The following is a 9,520-nucleotide window of genomic DNA, read 5'->3' as shown; positions in this document are numbered from 1 at the left end:
CATAAGGGCTGGTACTACGTCCCCCTCGTAAGTATTATACAACAAAAAGCTTTAGTACACACAAAAATATAATGTTATCACGTCATAAATTACACAGATTTATTTTGCTTTATGTGTTTAACATAAGGATTAGGTATGTCATACCATATTAGTATTCATTTATATATGTTTATAAATATAATATTAAGAAAACGATTTTTGATTTATTTTGTTACATAAATATCTTGATTGATCAATTAATGATTATTTTTTATAATCATCCCTCGTAACTTATAGGGGTATCAACTTTATTTTTTCATATTATTATGTACATAATTTAAGAAAATTTTATTTGATACTTTTAGTTTTTAATATTTATTTATTTATCAATTATTTAGTATTTTTTTAATACATTCCTTTTATCTTATAAGGGTATACTATGTGCCCAGTGTAGAAGACAATGGGAAACCACTGCACTTGATTCCCCCAGCATATGCCAATCCAATTGGTGTTTAACCAACCTAACGGTTGTTAAAAAGAAAATATTAACTAATTAAATAGAAAATAATCTAATTAAGAAAATGATTGGTCGTCAACATCTTTTCGACCAGCATTTTGGATGTTATTCTCATTTTTATATCTAGGCGGGACGAAAATAATCTGTAAATTAAGTTTAAAAAAGTACATTGAATTTATAATAAACTAACATAATTAATGTTATTATGGAATTCGCTTTTATTTTTATTGAACATCAAGTAATCAAAAATATCATTTTTTACTAAATTTTCTTTAATTTGGATTACTTTTAATGAAAGAAATTATTAAAAAAAAAATCTCATTTAATAATAATGATTTTAATCACTGCTATATTTTATACAGTTTTAACTATAGTGAGTCCTGACGTAATTGTTTTTTTTTTTTTTTACTAATATTGTTAAAGATGAAGTTTCCTATTTTTAATGTAATTTAGAAATGTTGTTATGCAATAATTAATCAAACCGATATTACTAATGTTGTGAATTATTATTTTTTCGCAAATAACTTTCAAAGTCTCATGATAACATTCATTTCTAGGTTAAACACACCATATTCATAGAATATTATAAGAACCTTGTACAAAATGAGTCCGTGATATCTACAATACCATCCCATACTCTAAACTTGACTGGTAGTAAAATCTATTAAAAATTTTATATTCTATCAACAAGTAATACACATCAAATTTGTAAAGACCTGTCAATTCATCCGTGAACGTAGTGTCGTGATTTAGTTTTTATACAAATTAATGAAATTTGATTCTCTTGATCACGTAGGCGATTGTACGTCGTGTTATCCAATAATAATTCATTCAATAATGGACGAGGTGGTCCGAATTTGGTACGTCGTCATATGCATTTCTCGAATCTGACTACAATTATGACGGCCATAATACGTCAACGGTGATCTGGTAAAAACGGCTAAATGACACACACACACACAAGGAAAGAAAAGAAGAAAATCCGGTGCCGGATCTAATACACACAGTGAGTTTTTCGGATGATTGAGCTCCGCACACAATATAAATCTGTTGTTTATTGTGCGTGTGTATCTTTATGCCGTATTATCGTTATTATTATTATTATTGCTATTGTTATTTTAGCGGCAGAAGCCATAGAGAGAATCAGGCGGCCTATAGTTAGTCAGCCAACAAAGTGGGCCCTTTGTAAAACGCGTGACTTTTAGGGGACGTATTAGCAGCAGAAGTGATACACATATACGGTATAATAATAATATGTTACAATAATAGTAATAATAAAATACCGGGGATCTGCAAAGCAGTGCGGAGAGAAAGAGAGAAAGATGACAGGTCTAGTTTGTTGCCTGCGGATGTCTTCTCTTTTTTTTTTTTGACGTTCGCGCATGTGGAAAATGATTTTATTGTGCCCTCTAACTGAATGTGTAACATGTAACTCTGGAAGGCCGACCGGCCGCCGTCGCCTTGGGGACAGCTGTTATGCTTCGGTGAACGATAGTATGGTGTCATGTGATGATTTTCCACGATGGTTTCTTTATGACTGTATTTTTTTTACAATTAATTTGATTTAATTTGTGCATATGACGGTGATTCCATTGTTCCACTGATACTTTATCTCGCTCTAGTTGCTGAGATTTCCAGTGTTTGGAACTGGTGTGTATGGGATAAATGGTTCCTCGCATAAGGGAAGTGACAGAGTCATAATAATCTCAAAACTCTCACGGTGCTTTTTATTGTTTTTTTTTTTTAACTTTTAATAATTGTCTTTATATGGATACTATATTATAGATTAACAATGTCATTAACATTGTAAAATATTTAGAGTAGGCACAATATCAATAACCTGGTTAAAATTTGGTCAAAATAATAATTTTTATTTTACAACACTTATTTTGCTTTTTAGATCGTTATTTTATAAGTTTTACTATTTTAAAGACTAGACACTAACGCGTTGAAAAATTTGAAATAACATTAAGAAAAAAAATAATAGTTTTTTTTATGTTAACTTATCTGATGACTTAACGTGGGTTCTTCGTCAAATAATGTTAACCTAATAAGTAACTTAGGTTTTATTTTTTATTAAGTTATACTAGTGATCAGTAATTGTGGTTAATAGAATTTTTAGTATATAAAATATTCTTTAATTTTTAAATTCATTTAACAAAATAATAATTTTATGAGAAGCTTAAAATAAGAAAACCTATATAAATTGAATCCTTTGAAATATTGAACTTATGATAAATGTCTGTATCTCGAATAGCAATACAAAATTATGTGGTATCAATTTTAAAATGTTAAGAAATAGATTTCCTTATATTTTTCATATCGTAGTAAAACTAATATATTCTATGCTTTGCTTCGAAATTAAAAATTAATTAACCGTGGATTACAATAAAAAAAATTGTTTGACCGTTTGACTCCTCAAAATCTAGTAATTTGACCGTAAAAATTTTTGGCGACCATTGAATAAGTTTCAAAAAAACAAGCTGAATTCGCTACCGATAACGTTTTCAACAAGTGGTTCTCATAATATAAAAGATGAAATTATATTAAATAATGTTTATATTATGTAAGCATTAATATTTTTAATAGCACAGTGCTGGATTGGTTACTTATAAGTTGCGTTAACACATTCAACGGTTACAATTTATTATAATTATAATTATTGTACAACATAATAACCGCAGTTCATTATTCGTTGTCGTATCTATTGTTTTTTTGAAGTAGAGATACGTGTTGTTGATGGTTGTGTAAAGATTTATAACTTTGAGTAAAAATATACATTATAATATTTATACAATTTTAAAAACGCTTTGTTTGGTATATTTTTGAAACACATATCTTGGGAGCCAAATGAGTGCCTAAATTATATGAGCGAATTTAATAAATAAAAATATAGACTAGCTAAGTTTAGGAGTCAATACAATAACCCCCAAAATTTCGACTGGTCAAAACCCAAACCTAATTTCTTATCCTATTTCTTTGTTCTTTCTATTATTTTTTATTACTATTATTATTACGGTAAAATATCATAGACATTTGATGTTAATAACAAATTTTTGCTTTCATATCTACAAGTAATAATGTCCAAATATAAATTTTTACCTTAAAACTTGTTAGAGTTAAACCTAATCTATATTAAAACTCAAATTTATTTATTTTTACAGACCAAAAAAGGAAAAATTATTAGTAAGTTGCTATCTTTGTAATAATTCTATGGCATACAATAGAAAAATAGTTTTGCAGTAAAACATTTACGTTTTACATTTTTTAGAATTCGTAACAGTCAATAAATAATTTTTATTGACCGTTTTACCCTATTACAGCTATTGCTAATCTAAATATTTTGTTCGTTTTATAAAGAAATATTTTATTATGAATATCGAGGTCTTTTTCAGTACACCATGCCATAATATTATTAAAAACCAATCGATTTAATTACGACTTTAATAGTAATAAAAAAAACGAGGAGGCGTATAATGTGAAACCGAATAATAATGATTGCGATAAAGATAATATTTAATATGGAATGATTTGTGTTTTCTATTATCACTTGCGCCTATTGAAAAAAAAAAACCAATTGGGCGTATCCGCTAGACGACAGTTGTCGTGCGTTCATAATAAAATTATTATAATAAAATTTTGCCTTCATTGCTGACTAAACGGTTGTGTAACTGTCGGACGACACACGGTCCGTAGTATATATGTGCGAAATAACATAAGGGTCTGGGGCGGAAATGATGGAGGATATAATATTATACTAGGGTGGAACGGCGTTTTTGTTGTTGTTGTTATGCAAATTAAGACAAATTTAAATAACCCGATCCCTCATTAAAACGTGTCTGTTTAACCATTTTGGAATGGCGGCGGTATCTTTTCATTGACTATATGATCCTCTTCATACTCTAACAACATGTAAAGGATCTTTTGTTACCAACACATCGTAATACTAATAATAATACAATATTTATTCTGAGTATAATTATAATAATCACATTCAACTAAAGTATAAAATCAATTTTTTAAGTTATATTTTTATAATATTGTTTTGACAATAGTAACTGGTTATTTTTATTTTTACAAGTATTCTTTATAAAAACAAATTTGCAAGATATTAATAACACCATAAAACTAATAAAATACTACACTATAACTATAGTAACCATAAATAACTAAAATATTAAATAATACATTATTTATTATGAGTATAATCATAATAATCACATTCAACAAAAACATAAGACCTATTTTTATGCAGAGTGATACTTTTTAGATCATTTTCTATTAAATAAACTGGTTTAATATGTATGTTGTCATTAAAAAAAATTAAAATCACTTCCTTATAAGATATAAGGGATGAATCTATAAGTTATTTTATAACAGAATAATAAAAATTCACTAAACAATTATTATTTTAAGAGAAATTGAGTGGCTAGTGTTAAAAAAACATCTTATATGTTACATTTTAATAATATATATTTTGCCAATAGTAACTGCATGTGTATTAGACATTTTTTTTTTTTTTAACAAATTATGTTAACCCAATATAATAATTCATTTTATACTGTCGAATGATTAAAAATGGCAAACACATTTAGTAGTGTTTATTATTGATCCTAAGATCAAATATAAGGGCATAAATAATTTCACACCATTTTTTAATCATTTTCTATAAAACATTAAATATGATTTCACAGTATATGAACACGATTAATGAATACAACAACAATAATATAAGCGTGAATATATAATAATTAGTTTTATTCACAAAACAAGAAATAAAAATAAGAAACATCGACAAGTGTTTAAAGGATTGAAAATGATAAAATAATATTAAACATACAAAAGATTGATGCAAATTAATAAAAAATTAATCAATAATTTGAATTGAAATTAAGTTTTACATGATCATTTTAATGAAAATCCTTCTGAGGCGCAATAACCACCACAAGAAAGAACAACTAATAAATAAATTGTTGTGTTGTTGACACTTCATAAGTGAACATTAATCTGAGTGTGCTACTTTACTCATCAAAGTCGATTTCGTTCAGAGATGAATCGACAATAGATCTTTGAAATATGACAAATCTACGCAACTTATCATGATCATTTATTTGTGGTTCGTAAAACGTTACTAATTCATGCGGCGTTGCAATGACATTCAGCGTGCCCATTAAAGAACCGTCATCGTGGAAATCTTCCGGAGAAAGATCCACTCTATGAACTATCATTGCGTTCACGTTTAAATGGTTTTCATAGACGGGAATATAAACGATATGCAAAGTGTTGCCTATGAGAGTTTCGGTCAAGGCGCCAAGTTGATTCCCATTGCGATGATTTACATCTTGCACATGGTTTTCAACTATCAATGGAGGTTCGTCCTCCCCGTCTAATTCCATTGGAATGTCATCGTGAAAATCTGCGTTAGCTACATGATCATTATCGTCTGGATGTTCATGAGCATCGACCAAATCGTTTTCTGTGACCAGCTCGTCATTGATTTGTATTTCATCTTGTTCAAAATCATTCTGACGTTCTTCTGCTAAATTATTTCCACACCCTGAAACGACCCCATTATCGCACTCTATCGAGTTGTCAACATCGTTTTCAGGGGAACTATCAGAATCGAAATCCAAATCGTTGAGTATTGACCAATCGAAAGTACGCTTACATATCTTAGGGCCAAAGTCATCGTCTTGGCTTTTTCGTTTAAGTCCTTTATCGGAAGAATAATTTGAACAACTTGCTGAAACTTCTGCCATTGTAAAATGTTGATCAACGCTTAATACAACAATAATTCAACTGTACACTACAGAAAAACTTCTTGGGAAGTACGATTTAATTTATTTGCTTATTAAAAAAATAAAATAAATTATTGATTCGAGAGATTTTAACGTAGTGAAGCGTCTAAATTTTTTCACAAAATATTGAATATTTATAAATGTATTAATTGCTTAGCAACTGAATTATTGTGTCTGAACAACATAATTATTCTTGAAATGGCAGTGACTATGTTTTTTTTTTTCAGCTTAATTTATTATTATTTATTGTTAAAAAGTATTTTTTTTGAATAATTTGAAATTGAAACCCTTTTTGTTATTTATATTTATTCGATTCTATTGAATCCTACATTATTATAAGTATACTATGAGACGACTTTTACTTGAGATCCTATTTAATTTATTATATTATTGTAATATGAGAGGACTTTCACTCCAAAACTCAATTTTTTGTGTACTAATAACTTAAATTTGTATTAAGGAAGATATTAGTTAGCTCACAAATTAATTGTGAAATAAATTTATAGTAATTTGAACATTACATAAGCCTATGAGCCTATATAGCTTCGTACAATGGTTTCATTAAATTAACTTTATTTATGAGTGATATTTACACATAATTATTTGTATTTAACGTATAGTACATATTAATAGTTAAATGATTAATGTACTTATGTTCATATTGTTTAGCTTTTAAAATATCGTTACACGTAACTTAAATGAAATCAACAATAATCCCAATTAATTACCTAGCCTTTTGTCATTCGTTATTATTTTCGTTGTTATTTAATATATAACATTATAGGAAAATAATTTAACGGGTGTGATACTTAAAGTTTCGAATCGACAAAGCCTATCTAAGCTTTAGAGTAACGGAGATCGTCCATTTTCCCTTGCGGCTTACTTTATAAGGGGCGTCAATTTCTCCCTTTTTGAGCCGTACATTTCTGTATATTACATATATTTCAATTTCGGGTGGCTTATATGTCGTGTGCGGTAACTATCCCTAGAGACTTGTCCGCCGACATTGTCTACAAAATTATTTCCAAGGGTAGAAAAGTACAGTGCAGAGAGAATTAGAGAAAAACCAAGCATGAGGATTAATCGCACTCTGATAAAATAGTCCATGATGAGTATAATCATTTTATATTATTATGTTAAAAGAGCAAAACATTATTCTTTAATTAATTATTTTTAATCTATTTAAACATTTTCATCATTATTCTCAACAATAGCTATTTAAACACTTAACAAATTGGATAATAATAAAAAGGTGCAATAATTTCTAAACGAATATAATGTAATTAATTTATCTGAAACTAAAAACCCCTTCATAAATTATGTCTTATGTCTGAAATAGATTTTCAATCATTTTTACAATAAATTATTTAAGTATAATTTTAAGTAAACATCATCCATACTCAAAATATATGGACTAAATATTTATTAAAATTGATGGTACATAAATTATTTTTAAGTTAACAAAAATATTAGTTATTGAATCAGGTCTCAATACTTCACGTCGTTTGAAATCATTCTCGAAAATAAGTCGTTGAGTACTTAATATAATTTTACCCAATTACAATAGTTTTTTTATTTCATACAGAATGTAACACGTGCTACATCTTTGGAGACAATGCAAGTTAACGGTTAATACATAATATACTTAATAACAAACAAACTTTTGAAGTAAATCGGATAGGTACAAATAATCAGTTTAAGTCACTTGCATTTATGTTCAGCCACAAAACTGAAAAAAAAAATAAACCCCATTCACTGACTTGTAATAATATAGGTGCATTATGTGATATTAAGAATGGTTATTATAGCTGTAAATAATCCTATAATGACTAACGTACTCCTGCAGATTTGTCGCAAACGGTCCATTGAAATAATGACCTAAGTGAATGAAAACGAAACGAATGAATGAACCGACGGCTGACTAAAGAAAATCAAACGGCCGTATACCGATACATTTGCTTTATATAAGTCATAAGATACAATGTGACATAAATATAATAAAATACAAAATTCATATAAAATGTGATATTTCATAACGACCCTGAACAATTAGAGCTCACGACAAATAATTTTTGGTTGTTATTATAACAACAACAAAGGCTAATACCCTATTACAATAGTTAATGTGTTTAGAGTACATTTATATTTTATAAAACCTCGTATGTATGAGACAGCAGCCGCTATAGTCACTTACTGTACAATTTGCCATCGTGGCTTGTGCATCTGCAGTCTATTGATTGTATTAATATTATTATAGTCCTCGGAGATCGGAAGAGGGAGATCTAACACTGAACTATAATAAAGTTTTTTTTTATAGAATCGGGTACGTGCCTTTGCTAAATTTATTAGTTTATGATAAAGCAACCTCGTGACATACTATACATAAGTCTATACGTGTGTATAAAGGTATTAAACCTGAATGCACCCACCTGGTTAAGTACAAGCAAGGGTACCATTTCTCAGTTAGTTCAAGGTTTTATTTTGTTCACCAATAGTATCTTGCAAAAGTGTAACTTACAAAAATCATTAGAAAATTATTTGTAAATTTTATTAAGTAATCAATACGATGAGAAAATTAATCGTAGTTAAAATTCATTAAAAGGTGGACTATAATTAAATCACTAAAGTAATTATTCAGAAAATACAACAATATTCTACTCTTGACTCACATCTGAAGCAGTTTAATGTAAAAGAAAATACTATATTTTACAAAATTTAATTTTTAATATCAACGTCTTAACTACAAAGCTAGATTTAATCATATTCTATAAACATACATCTCACTTTTGAAATAGATTTTGGTTAAATAAGATTAATGAAGAAAACATTCACACGATTATGTGACCATCTTTCTTTCTTTAGATCAATACCCAGTAGACATTGAACGTATATTCGATGAAAACGTTTGGACCCTATTTGGTAAATTCATATACGTTTGAAATATTCTTATAATAGACGAGTATAATTAGTACATTTTTTATATGTACGGTACGTAAAAAATACACTTTAATAATGACCGTAGATGTTACATATACATTTATCTTTTACTTGTACATTTAAGTTTTGTTAATGTTAGGTTGTTATTTTCACATATATTTCACTATTTTTTATTTATTTTCACAATTAGTAATAAACGTAAAATATACGAGGTATATATAAAAATATTATAATCGGTATTTAAACTAAATGTGTACCAATAATATGATCGGTTAAAAGGTTATTTTCT

This window comes from Daktulosphaira vitifoliae, unplaced genomic scaffold (genome assembly GCF_025091365.1).
Source record: "Daktulosphaira vitifoliae isolate Bord-2020 unplaced genomic scaffold, ASM2509136v1 Scaffold_5, whole genome shotgun sequence".
Lineage (NCBI taxonomy): Eukaryota > Metazoa > Arthropoda > Insecta > Hemiptera > Phylloxeridae > Daktulosphaira > Daktulosphaira vitifoliae.
Note: the sequence above shows the minus strand (reverse complement) of the source record.